Source organism: Neovison vison, chromosome 1 (assembly GCF_020171115.1).
Source record: "Neovison vison isolate M4711 chromosome 1, ASM_NN_V1, whole genome shotgun sequence".
NCBI lineage: Eukaryota > Metazoa > Chordata > Mammalia > Carnivora > Mustelidae > Neogale > Neogale vison.
This window is the reverse complement of record NC_058091.1, coordinates 104,217,019-104,243,860: the sequence shown is the minus strand read 5'-3', so window position 1 is coordinate 104,243,860 and position 26,842 is coordinate 104,217,019. Positions and strand designations below refer to the sequence as shown.

Sequence of the window (26,842 nt, the reverse complement as noted above, 5' to 3'; positions counted from 1 at the left end):
ATATGTGTTTTGGAGAATAAAAGGGAAAATAGAAGGCATCACATGGTGTTTAGTTGTGGACATGTATTTGTAAAACATTTTTAATGTGAGACAGCAGTGACAGTAAAGGCAGATACTTATTTTTGGCATGAGAGAAGGGTCAGGTAGGATCCAGAAGAGGGAGCTTGGGCAGAGGCAGCAGAGGCAACTGTCACAGAACAGGACACCTGTCAGCTCAGCCTCAGTGGCACTCAAGGTAGTCCGCACTGCCCATCCCCATTGTTTCTGGTTCAATTGATGTGGCTCTGGGCTAGAGGGGTTTAAACAAATGTCCACTCTTCCTTAGAGGACTATTGGATGAATTCTTCACATGACTATACTCTGTAACACACAAATGGAATTCTTAGGTGGACCAAATGCAAGACTACCAGATTGCTAATTGGAATCTTAGTAACCGTATTGGCTACAATATAACCCAAGGAACTTTGGTTTGAGAAAAGGCTGGCACCAAGTTCAAGGTTTGTATCTACTGATCATCATGAATAGCTGCACTTTTTCCCACCTCCCCTCTCCTCTCTCCAGATGCTCCAGGAGCTCCTCAACCCAGACAAGCTTGATTATCATCAGCAAAAAATATTCCAACATAAACATGATTACAAAATTCATTCTAGGTAGTGACTGAACACTGAACATATCTACAATGGTTTAATTCATATTGAGTTGCATAAAACATCTGAAAATAAAATGAACTTGGGTTTTAAGACTATTTCAAGAGTAGATCATCACATCCATGGCATACGTGTCATCCGGAGTACAACAGTAATTTTAATCAGCCACTGGTGTGCTAGAGCCGTAAGCCAATGAGATCCAAATATCCACATCTCTTCTCAACTAAGAATTCAGTGACTTCACTTTGGTATCTTGAAGTAGACCCTGCAGGGGCTACTCATACCATGGAAATTGTCAAGGGTTTTGTCTGTCCCGTCCATTCAGGCTGGATGGATGGATACCACAGAGCAGGTAGCTTCTAAACAAGAGAAATTAATTCCTCACAGTTCCGTAGGGTGGGAGTGTGAGATGAGAGGGCGGCACTGTCCTGGTGAGGTGAGGGCTTCCACCCTTCTCCTTCTATCTAAGGAACTCCGAGGAACCTTGTTTATAAGATCTCTAATCCCACTCATGAGGGCTCCACCTTCACGACCTAAAGATCTCCCAATGGCCCCACCTTCTAACACCATCACCTGGGCGTGAGGACGCCAACATGAATTCTCCGGGAAGAGAGGCAGACCATTCAGACCATAGCATGCTACCAATTAGAGTTTTGGTTTTTTTTTCTTTTTCTTGCTCTCTCTTTTGCAGAAAGGAAGTGAGCCGGTTTACCGGCACATGACCGAGTTACATGCACATTTTGGAAGAAGAAGAAACCTAATATAAATATATGTCTGTAATTAAGAACACTGCTTGTTAAGAACATATTTAAAGAAGACACTGCTTCAGATGGATAGTATTTTGTTCGCCTGCTGGGGCTCATTTCTCTTATTATGCCAGTTAGCCACCCTGCCGCTCTTAGCTCCTCTCTCCTAAAAATAAGAATATAATAATACCTACATCAGAGAATCGTCGTGATGATTAAATGAGTTAGTACATGTGATACGCTTTCAAGGTGCTTGGCACAGGGAAGGTGCTCGATAAGTATTTTCTATTACTATCATCAGGAGATCCAACTGTATGGCATTTTATAGTCTTCTCCTAAAAGACTGCTTATTTTCAATGTTCTTTTCCTTGTTGCGCTTTCTTATCTTTTAGAAGCCCATACCTAACTTCCACAAGTTCTGTGAAGATCCGTTGAATGAAAGCATATCAAATCACTTTGAAATGCATAAAGTACTATGTAAATGAAAGGTGGAATAATTATGTTAAAGGCATAATCTTGAATTTTGTTTATACTGCATCTTTGAAATGAGCATCAGATTTTTCTCTAGGCAGTTACGGCTCCTACAGAAACAAACACAGATGGTGCCCAAACCTCCTACTGAATAGTTGTAGGCAATGGCATTTATCAAAATACCGCAGGTCACTAAATGTGCAAAGACTCAAAACAAACCCCACATCTCAGTGTCAGGCCAGCATGGTAATTTAGGCAAATAAGCCTTTGTTTGATAATTCAAGGATCTTCTGATTTGTCAAATATACTAGCACAACAAACAGAAAATCCTACATGTAGGCTAAGTTTTACAAAATAGGACATTAAAATACAATTTCTTTTAGAGAAAAAAAAAATCAGGTTTCTTTACTGATGAGAGTTTCTAGCCAAATTAGAATGTATTTTGGGGATGTGCATGCAGATGTTCTGATTTTACGTTGACCTTCTAGCCAAGCAAAGCAAAGAAAGAGAGGAAACATGACTTAAAGATAGGTTTTCTCCTACTCAAACCTTCTAAGAACCCAGTTTTTGGAGTGCAGACTTCCTTTTGTCAGCCCCTAGTCCTGGGATTTCTATAACATAACTCTCTTTATGGGGTTATGGGCTTGTTTGCCCTTGGATCCATTCCTTGCCCTCCCTCTGGCTGACTGGGGGACAGGAAATTCTGATCCCTGAGGTTTCCTTTCCTAGAGCGCTGTCTCAGGGGAACGGTCCCTGACTTCTGCCACTGGCACTTGGGAGTGGTGACACTGGGAGGTGACAAGAGATGGGGAAGAAGGGAGCATTCAGGGCACTCAACACTGTTTGCCTCCTGCACCTTCTCAGGCAGAAGCTGTGTCTCTTCCGTGCCCACCTCCCGCTGCTAAAGCCTGCCACGTTCCAGTTCTTACCTGGTAACGCATGGCTCCTAGGTTTGGTACCCTCTTTTCATCCTGTGTCCCTCCAGCAGGGTGGGTTATGCCTTGCTCCTGTCACTAAGTCTCCTGTCACCTCACTTTTCTCTGGTTGGCTTTCATCACCTGTTTTGTGCTTGAATCAATTCCCTGCCTTTGAATCCTCCGTTTAACGAATATTCAAAGTGAATCCCGTTTTTCTTGACTGGACCCTGACTCACCTAAGATCTGACGTAGGCTACCGGCTCCACTGAATTCTTACACAAGAAACACTGCGCTCATCGTAAAGATCTCACAGGTTCTTCCGGAGCGTGAACTCCTGCAGTCAGGGTACCCTTTGCAGCTCCTCTCCTTTCCTTAAAGGCTGAGTCTGTCTCAAGTCTGAGCTGCGCCAAATCCTGAGCTGGAGGCAGAGAAAAAGTGTTCTTCTTTGTTTCTGCTAAGCTTAGTGTCACAAGACTGTATTACACTGCTCTTCAGACCACACCCTTCAAATTTCGCCTCCAGGTGGTGATTCTCACAAATGTTAATACCCTTCCTAGCAAGTTGCCAAGGACGCCAGAATTCCCAGATTATTTCCATGCACATGAATGACATGGAATGCAAGCAGTGAGCTGTTGCCGTTCTAAAATTCTGTCCCTCTGCTTTCTTTTCATGAAAGGAAGATTGGGCCCTAAACAATTCACGTCTTAAAATGGTTTTAGGGAGTTTAAATTAGTTCTGTGAACATCATCTCAACCCTGAAGTATCAAACTAGGGTTGTACGTCCCATGTATTTTTCAAACTTAGTTTGGACTCTGACATTAAAACACACCTTTATGCCGAGTTTCTAAAAAGACTATCCTAGGAGGGTTTTTCACATTTTCTCCTATACCTCACCCTATTCCATTGCTCACGCTGCTCCCCCTTCCTGAAATGGCCTGTTTCCCATCAATTCTCAATCAAATAACCATCTTTCTAGGAGTGTTCTCTACACTTTCCTACTCATTGTCCGGCGATGCCGCCTGTCCCCCGCTTGTGTCCCCATACTGCATTCTGTGAAATAGATGCATGTTTCTCTCTGTCTTGACTTAACCTATAAGCTCCAAAAGGACAGAACTACGTTTACTTTTTGTAGTCCTGCTGCTCCGTGACATCCTTGGCACTGAGGGATTATTCCAAAAATATTTGTTGAACTGTGGCTGAACACCCTGAAAGGTCTAAGGCCTCTCATGCCAGACAAAAATTAATTTTCAGATCATGGAATGACGTGTTTTGTTTTGTATGAGAGATATTTTAGTAACAAACACATAAGAGACACTTGCCATTTCACAAAATGCTTGTGACCCACATACAGAAGTACCAATTTTTAAAAAATTTTTAAAAGATTATTTATTTATTTATTTGACAGAGATAACAAGTAGACAGAGCAGCAGGCAGAGAGAGGGAGGAGGAAGCAGGCTTCCTGCTGAGCAGAGAGCCTGATGCGGGACTTGATCCCAGGACCCTGGGATCATGACCCGAGCTGAAGGCAGAGGCTTTAGACCACTGAGTCACCCAGGCGCCCCAGTACCAATTTTTATTAAGCAACATTGATAAAGAGGGAAATGGACACACAAGAGGAACAGTAGCTCCATAACGAGTTTAGAACAAAGCTTCTCAAATCTCTGCCTTGTTTATCATCCTTCAGTAGAAGTTGCATCTTCTGTGTTTGGGTTCCCAAATCTAAGCTCTTATTTTCAGTGTCCCTCTAAATATATTCCCACTGCCTTCACCACCAATTAAGTAAATGTCATGGCTCTAACTCATTTCCTTTGAAAAGGATGAGCTCAGCCATGCTCTGTTTATTCCATTTATAATGGATCTGCTTGCACAGTTTGGTCCATTGCCTCCGGTGTCATTCCTCATGCATCTGTTTATTCTACCCAATTAGACTCAGATTTTTTTTTTAAAGATTTTATTTATTTATTTGACAGAGAGAGATCACAAGTAGGCAGAGAGAGAGAGGAGGAAGCAGGCTCTCTGCTGAGCAGAGAGCCCGATGCGGGACTCGATCCCAGGACCCTGAGATCATGACCTGAGCTGAAGGCAGCGGCTTAACCCACTGAGCCACCCAGGTGCCCTAGACTCAGATCTTTGTGGTCAGAGGTACTTTTCTATCTCCTCACAGCATGGTCATAACATAGGCTTGTGAATTAAATGTCTTCTACATTTCACCAATATCTGTGCTAATCTTTTTAGTTCCCTGTCAAATGACCATGTTGGTGTGTTCCCTCTGTGGTAGCCGCCATGGGCATTTGGTCATCCACACAGAACACAGCTCTGAGCTCTCCCATTATTCTAGATCGGAGAGTCTGTGTATGAGGCTGGGCAGCACAGGGATTTCAAGACCCCCTCTACCACTTTCCTTTAGAGCCGGGACTATCCTTAAGCTACCTCTCCCCAGAGACTCATTGCGGCCCTTGTAGTACCACCATCGATAAGTGATTCTCTGTCACTGAACCTGTTTGTTTCTGTCATAGCACTTAGGATAATTTATACATATACATATGTACAATATATGTAGAATAAGCACATAAGGTAAATGAACAAGTTAAATGTATACAAATATGTAAAATATATAGTAGATATAAAGTATATGCATGTATATGTATAAGTAATATTACCAAAAAAAAAAAATATGTGTGAGTGTATGTATATGTGTGTTTTATGTTTTCATTTTCTCTTCCCCTCCGCAGATTTTCTTCACCATGACTTGCTTCACCACTTAACGCCCAGGCCTAATACAGAGTCTGGCACATAGTACATACTCAGAAATATTTGTTGAATAAATAACACGTGAATGAATGAAGTTACGAGAGGAGAGAATTCTTTCCAACCTTCATCACATCAGATCTTAAGTTGTACTGACCAAAAAGTGAAATGGGGAGAGAAGCAGATGCATAGAAAAGTGAAGAAGTCAATGTTCTTTTCTCTACTCCAAAGTTTCATAAGACTTATAATGTCTCCTCCCAGAAGGAGGGTCCCAGACTTCTCAGTTTGTTTTTATCTGGAGGGAAGACAGAAGAAGACAAGAGAGTGTTTTCTGTTCACTATTGTTGGTGCTACCCACTAATAAAAACTACAAACATTTCAGCAAAAAGTTAACAATTTTTAAATAGTGTATCCAAAAAAAAAAAAAAAGAAAAGAATTGGACATTCCTACATTTACTGCTGCAACCTTCCATTTCTTCTCCATGAGCACATTCCTAATATCATTAGGATACATCCATAGCAGGTACACCCACTAAAAAGAAAGAGCAGGACAGCATTACAGCCCCGAGCAACAGAGTATGAAAGCTGATGACAAGGACAGTGAGCCAGACCACCTGATGTCAAGTCCCTCATCCACTGTTTCCTAACGGTGAGATCACAGGCAGGTCGGCAACCTTGCTTTCTTTCTTAAAATGAAGACAATACTAATACCTAACTCACAGGGCTTCTTACTGGATTGAAGAAGATAGAACATGTAAAGCCCTTAGAATAATGCCTGGCACATAGTAAACACTCAGTAAATGCTCACTAATCATATTCTTTGTATCACTATTTTTGTGACGAATTCCAAATTAAGGCAGGTGTACTTCTATTGCAGAATGGATAAATTCTCACTAAGACAGAGCAAGGGGAAAAGGGGAATATGTACATATGTGTAAGTATCCCTTAGGATAGAAGGGAGTATAGCCATAGATGCATTGGAAATATAAAATGGTATGATAGAAAGTGAGAATTTTAAGATTTTTGTTATGTCTTCTTGAGCAGTTTTTCTTTCATTCTTACTCCTGGTAGAAAGTGTTCCTTCATATACCTTGTACATACCAAATAATGAAGATTACTCTTCTTTTACCTTTCTTGGTCTAAAAATTTGGAGATGAGCTGATCACAATCTACTTTTTAATAACCTTCAGCCAAAGCAAAACAAACAAAACAAAACACCCCAGCCTTGCTAAGGAATCACAAGTGATTTACTTCAGTGATTTCAAACTTGTTCATTTAAAGTCTATTTATATCCCCCATAGTTGTTTGAATTCCTTTACCTCATCAAGAAAGGAAATAAAATTTCCATGCTAAACTATGTAACATAAATAATTAACACTAACACCTTTAGTTCTTTTAAAAAGAGGAACAAAACCCCTTTTCCACTTGATGGCACCTTTCCCTGCATATTTGTTCTTTATGAAAGTATGAAATGTATTTCATTTAACAAATATTTATTTAGTTTCTATTATGTTCTAGGCACTATATCAGAAACTCAAAAAAAAAACACAAAAAGAAGCAGTGAACAAAATGAAGTCTCTGTTTTCATGAAGTCTAGAGTCTACTGGGTGACAGACATTAAGGAAGGCCCATGATGTAATGAGCACTGAGTATTACATAAGACTGATGAATCACTCCCCTCTACTTCTGAAACCAATGATACATTCTATGTTAATTAGTTTAATTTAAATTTTAAAAATGGGGGAAAAAAACCCCTAGAGAACAGAGAGGGTTTGAAGCAATAAACAAAATACATACATCTCAATTTATAATTGAGATCATTGTAGCCCCTGAAACAAATGGAGAGCTTGAGATAGGACAGTGAGGGTGGGTGGAGGGCAGGGTGACAGCTACAGAAGGCCTAGCTGAGGAAGCATCATTTAAGCAACACCTAAAAGAAGAAAAGGAAAGAGCCATTCAAATTGCTGGGAGAGGAACACATTTCCTGCAGAAAGAACAGCAGTACAGAGGTCGTGGTGTGAAAACAAATATGCACAAGTCACTGGGTCTGTGAGCGGACACTGGTGAGGAACGAGAGTGTGTGGTGTGAGAAGAGGTAGGAAGGTGAGATCACGCAGGGTTTTGAGACTGGGATGTTCTCAGTGTGAACCGCACACTGCTAAAAGGTATATAAACAAAGAGCTAGTGTAAACAGGATCTATGTTTCAAAAGATAACCCTGGTGACTGTGTGGAGAATTCGTGGAAAGGGGACATCAGTAAAATAAGAAGATAACCTAGCAGAGTATTACAGGAATCCAAGTACTCTAGAGTCGAGTGCTTACTTACTCTACTAGAGTAATTATTTATTAGAGTGATTACTAGAGTAATTAATTACTAGAGTAAGCCAGCTTAGACTGGAGAGTCGGCAATGGAGATGTAGAGAACTAAATATGAGAGATGCTTAGGAAGCAGAAATGACAAAATTTGATTAATCAGAGGCATCAAATCTGGATGATAGCTCCATTTACTGAAAACTGTGGAAGTACTAGGAGTTCTGTCTTGACCGGGTCAATTTTATGATACTTACGTGACACCCCAATGTAGATGTTAAATAAGCATTTGATTATATTGATGTGAAGCTGTCATATAAATGAGCCAAAGATGGCCTCTGGGTCATTTCTTTTCTCACTGCAGGCTGAGATCATTCACTCAAAAGCCTGCCAGAGACAAAATCAAATTTTTACACATCCATTTATTTTTAAAATAGGCCAAACAAGCAGATTTTTATAGCCATTTAGAGCCTACTTATTTTGCATTTCCCTCAAAACCCCACCCCAATCCTAGCACTAGATATCTAGGCCTAGCACTAGATTAGCCCCAGGGCCATGGAGACTCCAAACCCACGCCTCCCTTCTGAGCTCTCTGACCCCAAAGACTGTCGAATCGCCAAGCCGCCACAGTGACACTGCCCACACAGAAGCTTCTTGCCAACCCCCAGCACGGCCCCGGCCCCCAGGAGATCCTTTGTCCTCCTCCCCTTCTGAGCAGCAGCCCTGGGCCCTTGTCTGTGGACAGCCTCCTATTGGGTGGGACTTTCCCGGGGAACCTATCAGTGCCCAATAAAGTTTGTGTTTGCTACTGCCACCTTGTGGTCATATCTTGAACCTCCCCCACTAAGCTCAGAAGTCTACCTGGAAATAATTAACACAGATATGGCCCTAAGGCCCCAAGAAGCAATGACACTACTTCCAGAGGAGGCTATAGAAATAAGGCAGGAAGGCCTAGGACTAAATCTGAAATATCAGAATGTGAGATCTAGCAAAGAGGAAAAACATGCAAACATAGCTACTTGGTTAATTCCTACTCATATGCTATCGCTCAGGCCAGACACTAGCTCTTTTAAGACAAAACCCTGTCTCTTCCCTGTTAGGTCAAGCTGTGTTAGAATGACCGTCCTCTTCTCTGCTTCGATGGTTCTTCTGTTATTGCTATCCCACATATTATTTGTTATTATTTGTCTGTCTCCCCGTGAGGCTGACCTTGAGGCAGAACATGGTTCACCTCTAAATTCCAGGGACTCACCACATCATGGATGGAAAGTGCAAAATAAGGATATTCTTATTTCTCAACAAATGAATGAATTGCACAGTCTGTACTAGAATGGGTATAGGAAAAGCCAAAGCTGATAGTGTGGTGGCAGAGAGCTTCAGGTGGTTAGGGAATACTTGGGACATCTTTTGTTTCATGAGCATGGTATTACTGGCCACTCCTCTTTCTCATTATGAAGTCAGATTCCACTCTTACCTACCTAAAGACGCTGGGACACTGAGCTCACATGTGTTGTACCTCTATACATACTCATATGTATATGTGTGTATCTCTATAAGTAGAGATAATGGAATATATGAAAATATTTCACATAGTTAGGCAGCTAATTTCATAAAAACTCAAGATGGCATAATACTGAGGCTCTTTTTAAAGTATACTTTAAAATATTATTATACTAGTTTGGTTTTACTTCTTTATATGAAATTTAAAATGAAGGGGAAAGGGGGCGTTTTAGGTCAATTTGTGTAAGATCTAATATGATTCATATCTGAGACCATTTTCTATTCTTAATTGGAACACCTTTTTGTGATTTCAGTGCTGTATCTTCTGATTCTCATTCAGAAAAGCAAGGCTGCTCCAAGAATGCTATGGATGCATTAGACCATTGCTTCCATATATTTTTTTACTAAGACACATGTTCATCATTCACAATTTGGCTTTTGAAAACAAAATGTAGTATTAGAGAAGTCTGTGACCTCTACAGCATGGCACTTAATGACTAAGGTAGAATAAGCATTCATAAATACTTCATAGCAAAAAATAAATAAATGTATGGATGATGATGGAGGCTAATTAAGTAATGGGCATTTATATCCACAAAAATATCCACAAAAAGTCTCTAGACGTATGGAGTACAATTCATTCTGCTTCCTTAACTATGAAACAGAATTAGTTGTAAGACATAATTAATGAAAGTTTTGCAGTATAAAAGATAACTAACCAGCAATTTTTTGGATATTGATTATAAGAAGTACACTAATTTCCAAATTTTAAAAGTGTGGCTTATGTTTTTAAATTAAATTTAATTTGATTTACTTTTTTAAAGATTTTACTTGTTTATTTGACAGAGAGAAAAATCACAGGTAGGCAGAGAGGGAGGCAGAAAGAGAGGGGGAAGCAGGCTCCCTGATGAGCAGAGAGCCCAATGCGGGCCTCAATTCCAGGACCCTGAGATCATGACCTGAGCCGAAAGCAGAGGCTTAACCCACTGAGCCACCCAAGCACCCTATAAATGTTGTTTAAAAACCCTGTGTGTCACAACTAAACTGAACTGAATTAATTTCTATGTCAGGGGGAAATAGCAAATGTTTTAGAATTCTGTATTTAAGTTATGTAATTATCTATGATTATATGTAACTATAGATAATTATATATTAACTTACTTAAACATTATGTTTTATTGACTTATTGGTATCTGTTGGTGAAAATATTGACTGGGATTGGTCCCTTCTTGGAGACATAAAATAAATAAAATTATAGACCTAAGTATGAATATCCCACACACCAATTTATTATCATTTCTACTAGCAAACATATTTTCATGTTTCAGCATTTATAGAATGCTTTCACAATCATTTCTCCGTGATCTTATTTTATCTTTAGATCTGTAACAGTAGAGTTTCTACAGATGATAGAGTTGTACATTCGAATACGTACCATATATATATATACTCATTTTCTATTTGTTTTTTCCTGATAAAAGTTGGGTACAAAAGAGTCCCAGTACCTAACAAATCTTTCTGTTTGCATAGGTGATGAAGTGTGTTTTTTGGAAGGTGAGGATGGAAGGTGAGGACTTTGCTTGCCAAGAAACTTCAGGGAATTTTCTGAACATATGCAAAAGCGAAATTACAAAGATCATATTCTTCACAACTTTGTAAGTTCAAAAAACCAGAATAACTATCTTCTTAATAATGCACAGATCAATATGTTTTGAGGCATCTTTTTATAATTCCCAAGTGTGTTACATTTGTATACCAAGAATAATGTCCATATAAATTTTTTTCTTATATAATAAGTGGTCCTCCAGAGATGAGGAGTTTGTGTATATATGTATGTATGTATGTAATATATATATATATATATATATATATATATATATATATATTTAACCCATGAAAAACAACACAGAAGCAAAAAGGTAGTTGTCCTCTGGGGGACAGACATATATTGTGTATTTTTTTTTTTTTTTGGCCCTGCCTACTTTTTTAAATCTAGAAGGGCTCTCTAAACACAAACTATTGGGGTTTTTGTTTGGTTGGGTTTTTTTAAAGTTAATTTTGCATCCAATTTTTTAAAACATTTATTTATTTGAGAGAGCAAATGAGAGAACATGTGTGAGGGCAGGGGAGGAGGGAGAGAAAGAATGTCAGGCAGACTCGCTACTGAGCATGGAGCCCCACACATGACCTTCCCAAGACCGGGACCCTGAGATCACAACCTGAGCTGAAACCAAGAGTCAGAACCTCAACCTACTGAGCCACCCTGGTGCCCTAAACACGAGCTACTGTAATGCACGTGGTGTTCTGAGACTTTATTTAGTGTTCATCGTAGAAAAACATACCTCTGTTTACAGCACTGTGTGCTCTTTCATATTCCTGTAACTGGGAACTTCCAAAAGGAAAGGTTGTCGCTATTGGAAATATCAATACTTTCTCACGGGCCTAGGGAATTGCCCAAATCATGCTATTACTGAGCAACTGAGCATGGTTCCAAGCACTTCGCAAGGGCTGACTTGTTTAATCCTCTCAGCAACCTTAAGCAGAGGCGTTATGCTATCTCTGTTTTACAAAAAAGGAGATTGAGGCTCCGAGATTTTAAATAACTTTCCATAATCATACAATTTGTAGATGTGAAACCAAATAAAAAACAAGAAACTGTTCAAGGCACACACATACCAAAATATGAGGGATGCTACCATCATCATAAGCATCAGCCTAAATAGCAGTTTTATTTACATGGGAAATGGGAGTATTATCAGAGGTTATATAGAGAAAATAAGGGTGAGCCATTATCAGATGAGCTGGAAATGTAAAGTTAACATCTTTTTTTTTCCTGACAAATATTTTCCCAACACAGTTGACCATCCAACCACCTCAGCTGCTTTCCACATCCAATACCTTCAAGGAAATGCTGTGCTATATCCTAAGGCTATCCATCTCCCAGGTTAAAGCCCCATGGACTACTCGAATACATTTCCTTCCAGAATTCTTTCCTGTCTCCCTCATCCCCAGAATAAATTTCTTTTTTAAAATATTGAAATTTCTGGGGCGCCTGGGTGGCTCAGTGGGTTAAGCCTCTGCTTTCGGCTCCGGTCATGATCTCAGGGTCCTGGGATCGAGGCCCGAGTCGGGCTCTCTGCTCAGCAGGGAGCCTGCTTCCTCCTCTCTCTGCCTGCCTCTCTGCCTACTTGTGATCTCTGTCTGTCAAATAAATAAATAAAATCTTTAAAAAAATATTGAAATTTCTGACATACAGTAGTAATTAGTTGACATTTATGATATACTCTTTAACTAGGGAATTTTAAAAAACTATATATATATATGCATATATGCATATATATATATGCAGATCAGAACACAAACACACACACACACCAGATTTTACACGTTCAAATGAGCTCTCTTTTACGTGGCCCTCATGGGGAGCTATGTATCACCCAAATAATTTTTTAAATTCCTTTTGGGAGTTGGCTTTTAAGAACTACATCTAAACGGACACCTGGGTGGCTCAGTCAGTTAAGCATCTGCCTTCGGCTCAGATCATGATCCTGGGGTCCCAGGATCCCAGGATCAAACCCCACATCAAACTCCCTGCTCACCTGGGAGTCTGCTTCTTCCTCTCTCTGACCCTCCCCACTGCTTTTGTTGCTCTCTTTCCTCTCAAATGAATAAATTTCTTAAAATCTTAAAAAAACAAAAAGAACTACATAAGTATCCACATGAAATTCTCATCCTTTCAGAATTGAAGAATTTCTAGAAAGAATCAAAACTATTTGGAACAAATTGAAATTGAGACTATCAAGTAATGAAATTGATTTTCTTGCAAGACTTAGAAATTGGTTCTGAGAACAACTGCAAAAGTAGATTAGAACATATATGTTAGAATATGACAGTATTGTTTAAATAGTCGCACAGGCTGATGACATTCCTGCTCTGGGGAAGTAAAGGCAACTCGTTACAGTATGTGAGAGGCTGTGCATTTAAATGCCTTCAAACGAATTAAAAATATGAAATCCTTGGTTATATAAGACAACAGGTAATAAAGGAAATAATGAAAATAAATGAGTGTCCCACCTTACAGACAAAAATAGAAAATAAAAAAGTTCACTAAAAAAAAAAAAGAAGAAAAGAAAAGCTTCTGTTATTGAAGTAAAGGATGGGTAAAGGGAATTATCTTCTGTTTGAGTCTCTCTTTTTTTTTTTCAATCTCTTGAGGTGTCTTTTGGGTTATATCTGCTAAACCCCAAGGCTTCCCAGGCATGATAATAGAAAAATGACTAGGTCTGATTACAAGCAGACCTGGTTTTGAATCAGGTAGACCATGTACAGAGAAGTTGCCCAATCTCTCCCAGTCTCAATTTTCTCATCTAGACAGTTATTAAACTGAGAGGATTAAATGTGACAATGCGAAGATGCACTTAGCCTAACGCCTGGGATAGCCTCAAGTAAATGGTGATAATTTATTTGATAATTAGAATTTAAACACCATAATGTTTAAATGTGTGAAAACACTGCTTGGTCTTGATTTCTACTTTTGCATAGAATTTTTAGTATTCCTTCTACCAGCTTTTTAACCAATATTTACTACACGTGTCCTAAACACAGACCACTGTGCCAGAGACTAGGGATACGAAGGTGAAATGAGTAAGTTGTGTTCTCAAAAGCGTATGATTGGAGAACTATAGCTTATACCAGGTTATAATAACAGTGAGAGGAAATGGTCCATGAAAGATATACATGAAGAGCTGTAGAATCTTAGGGAGAGAGTGGTGGATTCTGACAGAGACAGGAAAGACTTCAGTGCTACATGATGATGAAAGAAGAATTGGAAGGTCTCAAGTAGATATGTATGGAAAGAGAGGCTGTAAGTAATTAGAACATTAATAAACCAAAGAATGGAGACCCGGTAGTGTATTTTCAGGGAAGTACAATTAGTTCTGTTGATTTACAGGTTCAAGTGCTTAAAAGAAGTTACACTGAGAATGTAAACTAGAAAGATTGGTGAAGGCTGGAATGCTGAGTGAACAAAAATGGGCTTTTATGTAATAGGCAATGGTAAGCCACTGCAAGATTTTGAACATGGGATTTGTATGGTAAGTGCCATATTTTAGGAAGCTTAAACTGGAACTATCCAATAGTGTGTGTTGAGGAGGAAAAGATTCAAGCAAAAAGACCACCAGGAAAGATGCTGAAGTAACCCACAAGGAAAGGGAGGTACACTGCTGTCAGTAGAGAGAAGGACATAGGGGCATCTGGGCGGCTCAGTCCATTAAGCATCTGCCTTCAGCTCAGGTCATAATCCCAGGGTCCTGGGATCAAGTCCCACATCGTGGTCCCTGCTCAGTGGGGATTCTGCTTCTCCCTCTCCCTCTGCCCCTGCTCATGTGTTCTCTCTTTCGCTCACTCTCTCTCTCATAAGAGACTCTTAATCTCACAAAACAAACTAAGGGTTGCTGGGGGGTGGGCGGGTAGGGAGAGGGTGGTTGAGTTACGGACATTGGGGAGGGTATGTGCTATGGTGAGTGCTGTGAAGTGTGTAAGCCTGATGATTCCCAGACCTGTAGCCCTAGGGCAAATAATACATTATATGTTAATAAAAATAATTTTAAAAATAATTCAAAAAGAAAGAAAAGGAAGGAAGGAAGAGAGAGATGGAGAGACAGGTGGGCATAACAGTGATTGAAAGCTGGGAAGGTAAAGGGCTCTTTTGGAAATCGTGTTTCTTTATCAAGCACAAGACTATAACTTAGATTTTATGCTTTGGGGGTTGGTTTGGGGCATGCTTTTGGAGATAACCAAGGTTGACAGCTTTTGGAGCTTCACTTGAGGAGCTGTGCAGAGGAACTTTTCTAGGAAAGTGGCAACAAAGATGGAAAGACAGTAATGAGTATGAGGGAAAGACTCGACAATACCAGGTCTACTATTGAAGTCACAAACTCATCTGTGTTCTCTCTTCGCCATCTTTCTTTAGCATTTACTGCTTGGTAATGTCCACAGCTTCTATATCAACTTACCTGATCCCTGGTGTGTCTATTAAAGTTTTCCTCATTATACAACTAATGCAGTGTTCTCACATGGTGAGTTGGCTCATAAGTGTTGGGCTAAACATTTATAATGAAATTTTATCCAAGGCACTGGAGTCCCATAGAGTAAATATGTAAAATGACTGAAAGATTACTCTCTTACCATGAGGATGAGTTAAAGGTGATTCTTCCAAAGCAATTTATGTATCTACCTGAACTTTCAGGGGAAATATTTAAACTGAGCTAGAGTGAAACAGTATAATGAACACTGTGTAACTTTCACTCTGCTTCAATGATTATCAATATTTTGCCAATTGTTGCCAAGTTTTTTTTATTATACTTAGTACTTTTTAATTGGAATATTTTAAATCAAATATCAAACATGTTGTTTGTAAATAATTCAGTATGCATTTCTAACTTGTAAAAAACTATTTCTGACATAATGAACATACTCCTGTCATACCACAAATCCTTAATATCATCCATTACCCATTCTATCACATATTTCTCCAATTATGTCAAAGATGTTCCTTTACATTAGTATGTTCAAATCAATTTTCAAACAAGAGTCACACATCACTTTTGGATATTATGTCCATAACAGTCCTCCTTTCATTTACTCTTGATGTTTATTTATTGGAAAAACCAATTTCATTTCATATTTTATAGCCAGGTTGCCACATTATTTTCTACTCCTAAAGCAAAACTGTAATTCATTCAACATCTATTCAACTATTGTATAATAAACAATTACTATGTACAGGAGAGTATACTGGTGCTGAGTATATTCAAAGTTGTCTGTAAATCATTGTCCCTATTGCTAGGACTTTACAATCTGAACGAAAATGAAAAATAATAATGCGTAAATATAAGGACAACAACGTGTCGGTAGAAGTTAACTGAGTTGTAGAAGATGCTATGTTTTAAAGGCAAAGGCATGGTTTAGAAGACAAAGGGATTCTTTTTAGGGAAGCTGGCATGTGACACGGATGGTTTAGAATGGCCAGCAATTCAGAGGCATAAGAGAACTGCATCCTATGATTGAGAAACTTGAGGGTGGAAAAAAACAAAAAGGAAGAACAAAGCTTAGAGGTAAAGGAAGTAAGAGATACATTCAAGAAATTATAAATGAAATGATTCAGCTGAAGCAGGACATTCCTGAAAGAAACACAGGTAAGTAGGGGGCAGATCTGGGAAGACTTTGAATGGCAGGCATATTGCTTAAACTTGTTCTTTAAAGCAGGGAACCATCACCTCCATTCATTTTTTCATATATCAGAGACTGTGGGATATGATGTAAATATAGATATTCCATTAGTAAGCAAAATGCATCAGCTCATTTCATAAGGAAGCTTAAAAAACTGCTTATGTATTCCAATACCAATCATTTTCAAATATTCATAGCAAGTTGGCAAGGTAATTTAATGTTTTATTTTGCCCAACAGCTAGATGCTCCACTTAGAGGAATACAAACAAATTGAAGCTGATTTAACCAGCACATACTACCCAGCAGCTGAGAAACCTTCATGAAACAAGGATTAATTGTTTGTGGCACAGTATATGACAATAACAACAACAACTCAACAAATCTACCATAGGAGAAATAGAAGATACCTATTAAGGATAGGTATACCAGCCCTGAAAACCTCAGCCTCATTTTTCATTACAATGAACATAAAGTGAAGTTTGTAATATGTCTCTTATCAACAATAGATATATACTGACCCACACGTTCTCTCTTTACCAGCCATAATGCCAGTTGATTTTCATCATTAAGAGATCTTCAAATGATAGATGAATTTTCAAAGCCTTCAGAGAAAGTATATATTGAACTTAATGTAGCTTGATTGGTAAGTGTTTTCTTCTTGCATGCTTATTCCAGGTATCCATTTTACATAGATTTTAAAATGTTTTTGAGTGCCCGCATATACCAGAGTTTGTGCTAGACTTTTGTGGAAATAAAATTCTGCATAAAGTGTGGTCCCGCTGTTCTAGAGGCTTATATCCTAATACCGATGACTAAAGATAAACATATTCAAGTAAAATTATGGGAAGGATTGAGATAGAGGTGTCAAATTGGATTAAATTAGGTTTGTTTTTTTTGTTGTTGTTGTTTTTGTTTTTTGTTTTATGTTTTTTGGTTTTTTGTTTGTTTGTTTTTAACCACAGCACTATCGACGTTTTGGATCAGATCATTCTTAGTGGTGGGGAGCTGTCTTGTATATTGTAGGATGTTTAGCACCATCCTTGACTTCTAGCCAGGAGATGCCAATAGCACCTTCTCATTAGCGACAATCAAAAATATCTCCAGACATTGCCCATATCTATAGACTAAGTGAAAAATCACCTGTTTTTAACCACTGTAGTAGAAGAAAAGTGCATTTTTTTAAAAAGGACTTTATTTATTTGACAGAAATCACAAGTAGTCAGAGAAGCAGGCAGAGAGAGAGAGGAGGAAGCAGGCTCCCTGCTGAGCAGAGAGCCCAATGCAAGGCTTGATCCCAGGACCCTGAGATCATGACCCGAGCTGAAGGCAGAGGCTTTAACCCACTGAGCCACCCAGGAGCCCCGAAAAGTGCATTTTGTAAATGAAGAGAACTCATGGTTGGGGAAATCAAGGAAAGTCCACAGAGGGTAGGGGGGGCTGGTAGAAGTAGGCTTAGAAGAGTATTTCAGGAGTGGAGAAGATAGTGAGATAGTGGCCAAACTGGAGATGGGAAGCCAAGTGGATAAGCAGAAATTATGTTTGAGAGTCATGTGTAGCATTCAGTGTTCAGAAGGTAGTAAATAGAGAAAAACTGAGCAAGTAAAAAGCAATCGCATCATGGAAGTCCTTGATTGTATAAAATAGTTTTTCATTTTGTAGGGATGCCAATGGAAATATAAATGAAATGAATAAAGCATCATTTGGAAATGTTAAAATGGCAGTTCTGGGCAGAATGATCTGGGTAAATGAGAAAGTCTATTTTAGGTGTGGGACTCAGTTAAGGACATAATTTGGGAGAAATTGGAGAATCTATTTGTGGGAGATGCATTTCCCAACACAGGATGAGAGGAAAAACAAGTGAAGAAGTAAATTCAATAGCTTGCTTCTACATTTGATCTTGCAAATTGTTGTTGAAATTGTTTTCTCATAATAGAGTTGACACTTCATGACAGAGCTGATTGGCAGATGTGCCCAGATTCTCTGGGATTCCATGAAGTGGAAAGTTCTAACTGATGTTGCAGAGTTATAAAGGCAAAGATGATATTATTCTCAAAAATAACTCCCCAGTGACATAGAAACTATGAATCCAAGCATTTAAATAATCTTGCTGATAAAAAGTATTCAATTAAAATTCCAAGGCCTAGCACAGAAATTTGTCTGCTAAAATTAATATTTATGCACATTAAGGTCTGCACCATTCAACCAGACTTTTGAAAGTCTCCTCATTTTTCTCATGCCTTTAGAGAGTTTCGATCTAAGTATATCTTCATGATACATAAAATATGAGGACAAGATTTGTGAAGACAAGACATAATTCAATTCTATGTGATATGCAACTGTTGTACTTGAACTTCAGAAAACCCCATCTAAAGGGTTAAAATACGTACTTTGTAAACTTACTCCTGATTCATACTGAACTGCTCATTTGCTCTGAAAACAGTTACTACATCTTTGAACATCAAAACCTCTCATGTACACACAATATGGTATTACAAATAGGGAGATAAGGAAGCAACAAAGAGAAAGGCCCAGAAGATCATCACTCCCCCCCCCACCCCTATAGCTCTTTCCATCCTTGACCAAGTCATCTCTGACTTACATCCAAGAAAGGGGCATTTTCTGAAATCACAGAGACTTTCTAGTCTTTGTTTGCCAACAGGCTAGTATTTTTATTTTAGAAATTCTTAAACTTACATATTAGAAATTATGACACCAGAAAATTAAAATGCACTTTTTTGAAGAATATGGATGCATTGAAGTCCTAAGAGATTAACTGATAGGAAGAAATGAAGATCTTGGGAAATCAGTGAAAAAAAAATCAATCTCAAGCACAAGAGTTTTGAATAAGCAAACTCTAGTTTCATAATAAGCAGGGAATTAAATATTGGTGGAAATTCAAGAGAGAGTTTTTCTTCCTGGCAGTTTGATATAAAGTAGGTAATAATTGGAAGAAACTTGAATAAGTGAGACAAGTTAAGAGACTGATGCAATAATCCAGATGTTGTTCATTTATCAAACGCAATTTATAAGGATCCTCAGTATTAATGGCACTTTATTAGATACAAATTAATGCTTACTTGAACTGGGGCAATGACTACAGAAATGGAAATGATCCTACTGAATATTAATAAAATGATTAAACCAGCTCAGTGCCCATTTTTTCTTGAGGCCTTTATTTCTGCATTTACTAGACTTTACCTATTTGAAATGCATCCACAGTTTTGGGATTCTTTCCTAAAATAAACTGCATTAAGAATCATGGGGAGAATTTTGCTAATAGCTGCCGATCAACTGCTTGTCATATATAATTCCACTTCATGGAATTATATAATTCCATGAATTCATGGAATATATAATTCCACTTCATGGAATCCCAGAGAATCTGGGCACATCTGCCAATCAGCTTGTCAGTCTGTACCAAGATGACATATTTTTCTGAGTGAAACAGGACTGCGTTGTAAAAATGAGGGGAAGGAAAGAATGGTGGGGCGCAGTGCTACTCCCTCTAGGTTTTTATCAAAGGCTCTATTTCTGTCAGTCACCAGAGAATTGAAATCCATCCTAGTCCTATAAGAATGCTTTTAGTGAGTTGTGAGTGTGTTCATTAAAAGAAATGAATGAGCCAAATGGCCACCATTATTGATCATTTCTGCCCTGTAGCTTTAGACTGGAAATGGTTTTCAAGGGTCCCAAAAGGGATTTTGAATTTTTTTTTTTTTTAAATTTCATCTATAGCACTGTGGACTCAACTCATTCCAGCCACATCTGATCTGTTCCATCAGGCCATTGGGAGTAATTATAATGAATAAAGGAACTGCATTTAAAATAAAAGACTCCCACAACACACCAAAAGACTTTTTTAATCCTTCTGTATCTTTTAAAATTTACCCACACTGTTAGAAAACTCAGTTGCAGGGGCACCTGAGTGGCTCAGTCATTAAGCCACAGCCTTTGGCTCAGATCATGATCCCAGAACCCTGGGATTGAGCCCTGGGTCAGGCTCCCTGCTGGGCAGGAAGCTGCTTCTCTCTCTCCTTCTCCCTCTGCTTGTGTTCCCTTTCTCTCTGTGTCTCTGTCAAATAAATTTAAAAAAAAATTTTTTTTTTAATTAAAAATAAAAAAGAAAATTCACTTGTAGTCCCACTTCTGACTTTGACTTAAAGTATCAATCTAAAAAAAAAAATCTAAATGGTCCAAAAGTCTAAAAATAAGGCTGAGAAGTGAAATCTCTGTCAGTCTCCTAGCTTATCAACATAACATTCATTACTTTGAGTTGTTAAAGGAATATTAATTACAATTACATGCTTTTTCAGTATTTCATAAAATTGTTAAGTGATATAAATGAAATGAGTTTTCTTTTATGTTAAGTTCTTTTTGGAAGAAGAAAATAGTTAAACACAATCAGTGGTTGTATTTGTCTATTTTAAATGCTTGTTTAATACAAAAATATCTCAATCTACATGTTCATATATACTCTTTTTTTATAAAGAAATGTCCATGGACTCTCATTGTTGACAAACATTTGTTGATACAGCTGCTTTCTGTTAAATGCAGTACAAGGGACAGGCTATGTGAGGATGTGTAAGACGAAACTCCCCATTTTCAAGGAATCGACAATTAAACTGGCGCATTCAGAGGAAAGACAATTAAACTAGTAATACAGAAAATGTAAAAACTGCTATCACTAAGATGAATATTTAGGAGACTAATTAAGTCAGAGTAAGGTTTTGTATCCTTTTTCCAGTATATTTAAAATCCTGACAAAAATCTCAGAAATTTCCTGTGAAAAATAGTAACATGAACATGTGGCTTCTGTAAACAGTTCAATATCCTCACAGAATCTGCAGGGCTTCAAGGAAGCTGCAATAACTATTATCTTTTTACATAAATTCATTAACTATTTCCCCATTTTGAAATTCCTATGAAACCTTTAAAACCTACCATATTTTATTTGGGGAGTATCTTCTGAGTCAAAATTCTTGTTTTTTTCTCCCTCTTTTTCTTTCCCAATTTTCTCCTAAATAAGTAAGTCTAGAAGCAGTTCTTTTATTTCACTGATAAATATGATTTATCTGCTTTTGAAAAAAAAAAAAGAAACATTGAAAAACCTGTGGTGCATTTTCTGCTTCAGTAAATGGGTCATGCTTTGTCAAATTCTGAATATATTAAGCTTTTGTGAAGTTCTGTTTTTCTCAAATACTAGGTTGCTACACTCAATATCAAAGGGTAATTTATTTTGTTCTAAGTAGGCTTTTACTCAGTTCAATTTTCTTTTTTACCTCAAATCATGAATACTTCAAAAAAGATAACTCAGAAAAATTAGAATGTTTAAAGAAGGAGAATATTGGCTTTCATTTATATTTTCACAAATATAAATTTGTGAAACTCCTTCACATATGGAGATGATTATTCTAACTGAGATCTGTAAGATACCTACTTTTAAAATTTTTTAGTGGCAGTGATGATTTTGACACAATCCATACTGAAGGACAATGGCCCTGTCAGAAAGTAACTTCTACCAATGGGGAGATCAGCGTTTGCCAGCCTCATAGGGACTGACCCTAAAGCATAGGTGCCAACAAATATAGCTACATATAAACAGAGGTAGAAAATATATATATAATCAAGAATATACCACTCACAATCATTTGCCTGAATGTTTTTAAATGGATCTTAACATTTACTTTTTGTATCCAAACTATTTTTCAAAATTGTCTATGCTATAATCTTCTTAGGAGGACTAATATCATTCCATCAAACTTTCCAACTAAAATGATAAAATGAAATATATACACATTCTAATTTGAGAAATATTTTGTTCTAATAAAGCACCTAGCACAATATCTGGAATATCACAAGCACTCATTAAGTATTTCCTTCCTCTATTTCTCCATGATATTTATCATGATAAATTGTTTTAAGTGGGCTTCCTTCTCATAGTAGGACCATTCCAAGTACCATATGACACATTTTTTTTCTAAAGATCATTTGGTATTAAAATAATAGTTACCAATTACCAGGTATATTAAACTTCACCTCAACTCACAAATTTCTGTTGGCTAAACTCATGTTGCTTGGTGCAAGTCTTTTCATACACTTTAGCCATTCCCATTTTCTTCCAGAATATTTTCATCATGCTGAAAAAAACAACAGCAGCCCTGTGAAAGAAATAAATGGGCATATAAGTGGACATTGATAGCTGCATCTGGGAACCAACTTTGACCCTCTCCATTTCATCTATTTCCATGTCTCTTTCTATTTTTGTATTTACATCTTCAGAGAGTTTCAGTCTTCAAACCAGTTATCAGTTGGGTTGTCTTGTTGATTGATTTATGGCTTTCTTCTCTCCTCCAGTTTCAATCAAATGCCCATTCTTGAGGAAAAAGCATTTGAAATACACTCAGAATGCAGACTCACATGCTGACGATTTGTGTTTTCCCCACAACAATCATCTGAGATTCAGATCTCCGCTGTTTCACATGTAAGTGGTTGACATTGCTTCCCTCTCTTCCTCCAATCCCCTTTCACCTAATTGCCCTACTGACTGAAAGCTTGAGAAGTATTTCTGCCATATTGTTCCTCCCAACTTAAAAACTTAAATGATCTCCCATTTCTATCAAATCAAAATTCCCTAGTTTGCATTTCAGGTCTAATACTAACTCATATTTGAATGCCACTGATATATTTATTGTCACAGCTCAGTAGATAGCCTTGTACACAAATTCCTGAGCACATATATTTGATGATTAAATATAGTTCAGCCACTACTATCTTGAAAATATTTTCTGACCCTTTTCCTTTGTCCCTGGTATGGGTTAGGTACACCTCTCCTCTCAGAGTCCTTCCAGCAAATCCATCAGAAAATGGAACATACTATACGGTCATCTTTTGCTTATATGTCTGTATCCCCCATTAGGATATAAGTTTCTAATGAGCAGAAACATGTCCTATTCATCTTTATAACTCTAATACCTACCGAAGGAAATGCTGAAAAATGATTACAGAAAGAAAGACATTTCTTAAGTTAGGGACTATATTTCTCATTTCAAAAACTTACTGATGTATCTCTTCTAAGTAAAATGCTGCCTTTATCTCTATCTCTTTCTTTGTTTTTCTCTTACCTTCTAAACTTGGGATCAAATTGAACTTCTTGGGAAATAGTGAGATGTTCATCAAAGAAAGGGAGAGATACGACTTTAGCTTCCAACTCAAAATAATTTGTTTCTAAAAAAAATAGTGTCTAAAAATCACTCTGGAGTCTAAAAGGTCACCAAACCAAAAAACACAAATAGGTAACATATGCAGAATCCTGACATAAGCCTCCAACACTCAGCTCAGCCCTAGATATATGCCCTGAACTCCAATATGCCATTCTTTGCAGCAGTTTCTATCCCTCATACATAGAGCCTTGCTCTTCCCTTTTATTTATTTATTTATTTAAAGATTTTATTCATTTATTTGTCAGAGAGAGAGAGAGAGAGAGAACAGAGGGGGATAGGCAGAAGGAGAAGCAGGCTCCCTGTTAAGCAGGGAGCCCGATGTGGGGCTCGATCCCAGGACCCTGGGATCATGACTGGCACTGAAGGCAGACACTTAACTGACTAAGCCACCCAGACGTGCCCAGATCTTCCCTTTTAGTGATGTGATGTAATCTTCCCTTGCTCATCACTGTTGTCATTGTCTCTTGGCCACTCTCCTCTTGCCCAAAGTCCAAGGACCCCTAAAACAGAAAACCCGCTCCACTGGTACCCAGTCTGCATTTCTTCATTGCACACATCCGTTCAGAATTTACTCTGCTCTGTAAGCAGACACCGTATTGTTGCCATAATATAACCCTTTATTGTATGTGACAAATTTCCCAAGAAAGCTTTCCTCAATCATATACCTCTGTTTTGGTTCAAGGTACTTTCCTCGAGAGACCGTCCGGCTCACTGCAGAAGGCACTGGAACCTTCAATAGTGGGAGCTGCGGGCTCTCACCAGGAAGCAGTCTTTCACCTACAGTTTTGCTCTGCCTCTCACCCTTGAAATCAACTTTGGTACAAGCATGATCTTCAGCTATCAGACCCCATCGAACATCTGTAAAATTTGAAAATAAACAAGTGTCTAAAATATGTGCATACCTGTTTCTTTCTACTAGTCTGAATTCTTACCAGCTCAGTATAATGCTTAACAAAGAATTCAAAAAAGGCAGGAGTAAGAAATTTTCAGCCACTGTCTCATTTCATAGACCTGTCATGAGCACGTATGAAGGCACACACAAATTGTGTCTTTCCACAATGTCAGCTTCATTCAGTCATAAAACAAAGTTAATGTAATTACAAAGCAGGTTCGGGATTCCCAACTCATTGACATTTCACCATGTGATTAACTTGGGCTTCTTACATGGCACGCAGAGCAGAACACAGGACAAGTCACACAACAAATAAGATACACGGGGGGAAGGAGGTTAACAGACCAAACACTGCTCATTGGGCGCACAGATGAAATAAGGCCTCACTCCAGTCTGGGTCAGCTCTCGGCACTTACTCCTTGTTATGTTCAAGCAGTGAAGGATCTCGGTTCGATTCAGAGATCAGTCTGGCACAGCCTTTGGTGGCAGCTGCCTTTTTAAAGTGGTCATACATAGAGATGTCAAGTCTGAAGAGTCTGACAGTTTGCTATAAAAATCCTCCCCTTTTAAAGGGGATTTAATCAGTCTTGGGCCCCTGCGAACCTCCTCTGCCTTTCTGTTTGCTATTAGTTCCGGGGTGTCATCAGCTGAGGCTGGTCTTGGGGATAATTCGTAGCTGCAGTATCCTTTACTACCTACATTATCACCTGACACAGGCCCCTGTTGACATGAGTGACTCCATCTTGCTCTCTACAAGACCATTATATCAGTACATAATTCTGCTATCCCTTTGAGTTGATAGGAGTTAATTTTCAAATTCCCCACTGAGTGTTTTTAAATGTGTACTGACCCCTTAATGTGTAAATTGTTGAAAGAACTATCTGAGAGAAACCATTAAGTCAGGTGTAGGAATATGGAATCACTACAAGATTATATTTGACCAAGCAAGATCTGTAAAAATGTACTTCTACTGACAGTAAGTAAACATAATGTGGAATCTTATTAGGAAATTTGAAATTTATCTAATAAATTTAGATCTAATACATTGAACATCAACATTTTTCAGAGAAGTAAGCGTTCACTACTCCCTTTATCTTTATTTCCAAACACATTCATCTCTATTTACAGATTAGATGTGCTGTACTTTAAAATTCAGCTTTATAACACCCTAGTTTTTCAATATTATTATTGATCTGTCTGTTTCAGAATATATAAACCTCTATAAAACAAATGCAGACCCCAGGACCCATTTGCCCAAAAGTAAACTTAGTCAACTCCCTGCAGTCGACTTCAGGTTTGATTTTTTTCTAAAAAGTTGTGTTTTGCTGACAAAAGACCATTTCTTCCTAAGGCAGGTCTCTACTGAATGAATGCTGAATTGTGCATCCTTCTCGATTAGTGAGAACTGAATCTTGTTTTTCTTCACGTTGCCACAAAATAACAAAGATTGCCAATATTTAGTCTTTAATTATATATGGGCATGCAGGTGATTTAAGAAGATATGCCAAAGTAAGGACTGCAAAACTCCCTAAAAAGACTATATTATTTAAATACAGTTTGGGGCTTAGTTTCTTCCCTGTTTGGAACCTGTGAGGGATGACTTATTATGCTTCTAAGTGCATTTTTTGCCTCATTCCATGGTGGAAAATGTGAGCCTTTGCTGACTTTGAAGATTCAGGTGAGAAAAATTCAGATTAGAACAAATAATGAAAAATCACACGTGCCCTACTCAAGGACAATAAATTCTCCATAATTCCAGCTTCAAGGAGGACAGCATGGAACAACACTACCTCTAAAGTTTCAGATATGAAAATACTGGGTTGATTAGAATAGCTGCAGAATTAGTAGCTAAGGTATTTTCCCTATCTTCATTGTTTTTATAAATCAGGCTTGGTTGCTTATATTAATTAGAATAAAAGAAAAGTTATCAACAAACTGGAAATCTGATGCACCTTTTACATGTGTTAGTCCTCATGATCACAAGAAATTATATTACATTTGCCTGTTTTCAAAAGATCATGGCATGGTTTTTATTTTTGTTTTATTTTATTTATCTATTTTTTAAAGATTGTATGTATTTGACACAGAGAGAGCGAGTGAGCAAGAGCCAGAGAGCAAGCATAAGCAGGGGGAATGGTAGGCAGAGGAGAAGCAGACGTCC

At 38.0% G+C, this 26,842-nt stretch overlaps 1 long non-coding RNA gene across 4 annotated transcripts in view; it reads left to right on the top strand.

Moving 5' to 3' along the window:
- The window catches only part of LOC122909457, a 28,973-nt gene extending 4,320 nt beyond the window's left edge, over positions 1-24,653 (top strand). Inside the window, exons 4-12 of one of the 4 annotated variants that reach the window (XR_006385137.1) lie at positions 387-497; positions 5,514-6,178; positions 10,870-10,994; positions 14,291-14,394; positions 15,311-15,416; positions 16,808-16,989; positions 17,110-17,212; positions 22,924-23,050; positions 24,472-24,653. This is a non-coding gene — a long non-coding RNA (uncharacterized LOC122909457). The remainder of the gene's footprint in view (positions 1-386; positions 498-5,513; positions 6,179-10,869; positions 10,995-14,290; positions 14,395-15,310; positions 15,417-16,807; positions 16,990-17,109; positions 17,213-22,923; positions 23,051-24,471) is intronic. The other 3 variants (XR_006385139.1, XR_006385138.1, XR_006385143.1) reach the window with 3 other exon arrangements.
- Positions 24,654-26,842: the final 2,189 nt, after the last annotated feature.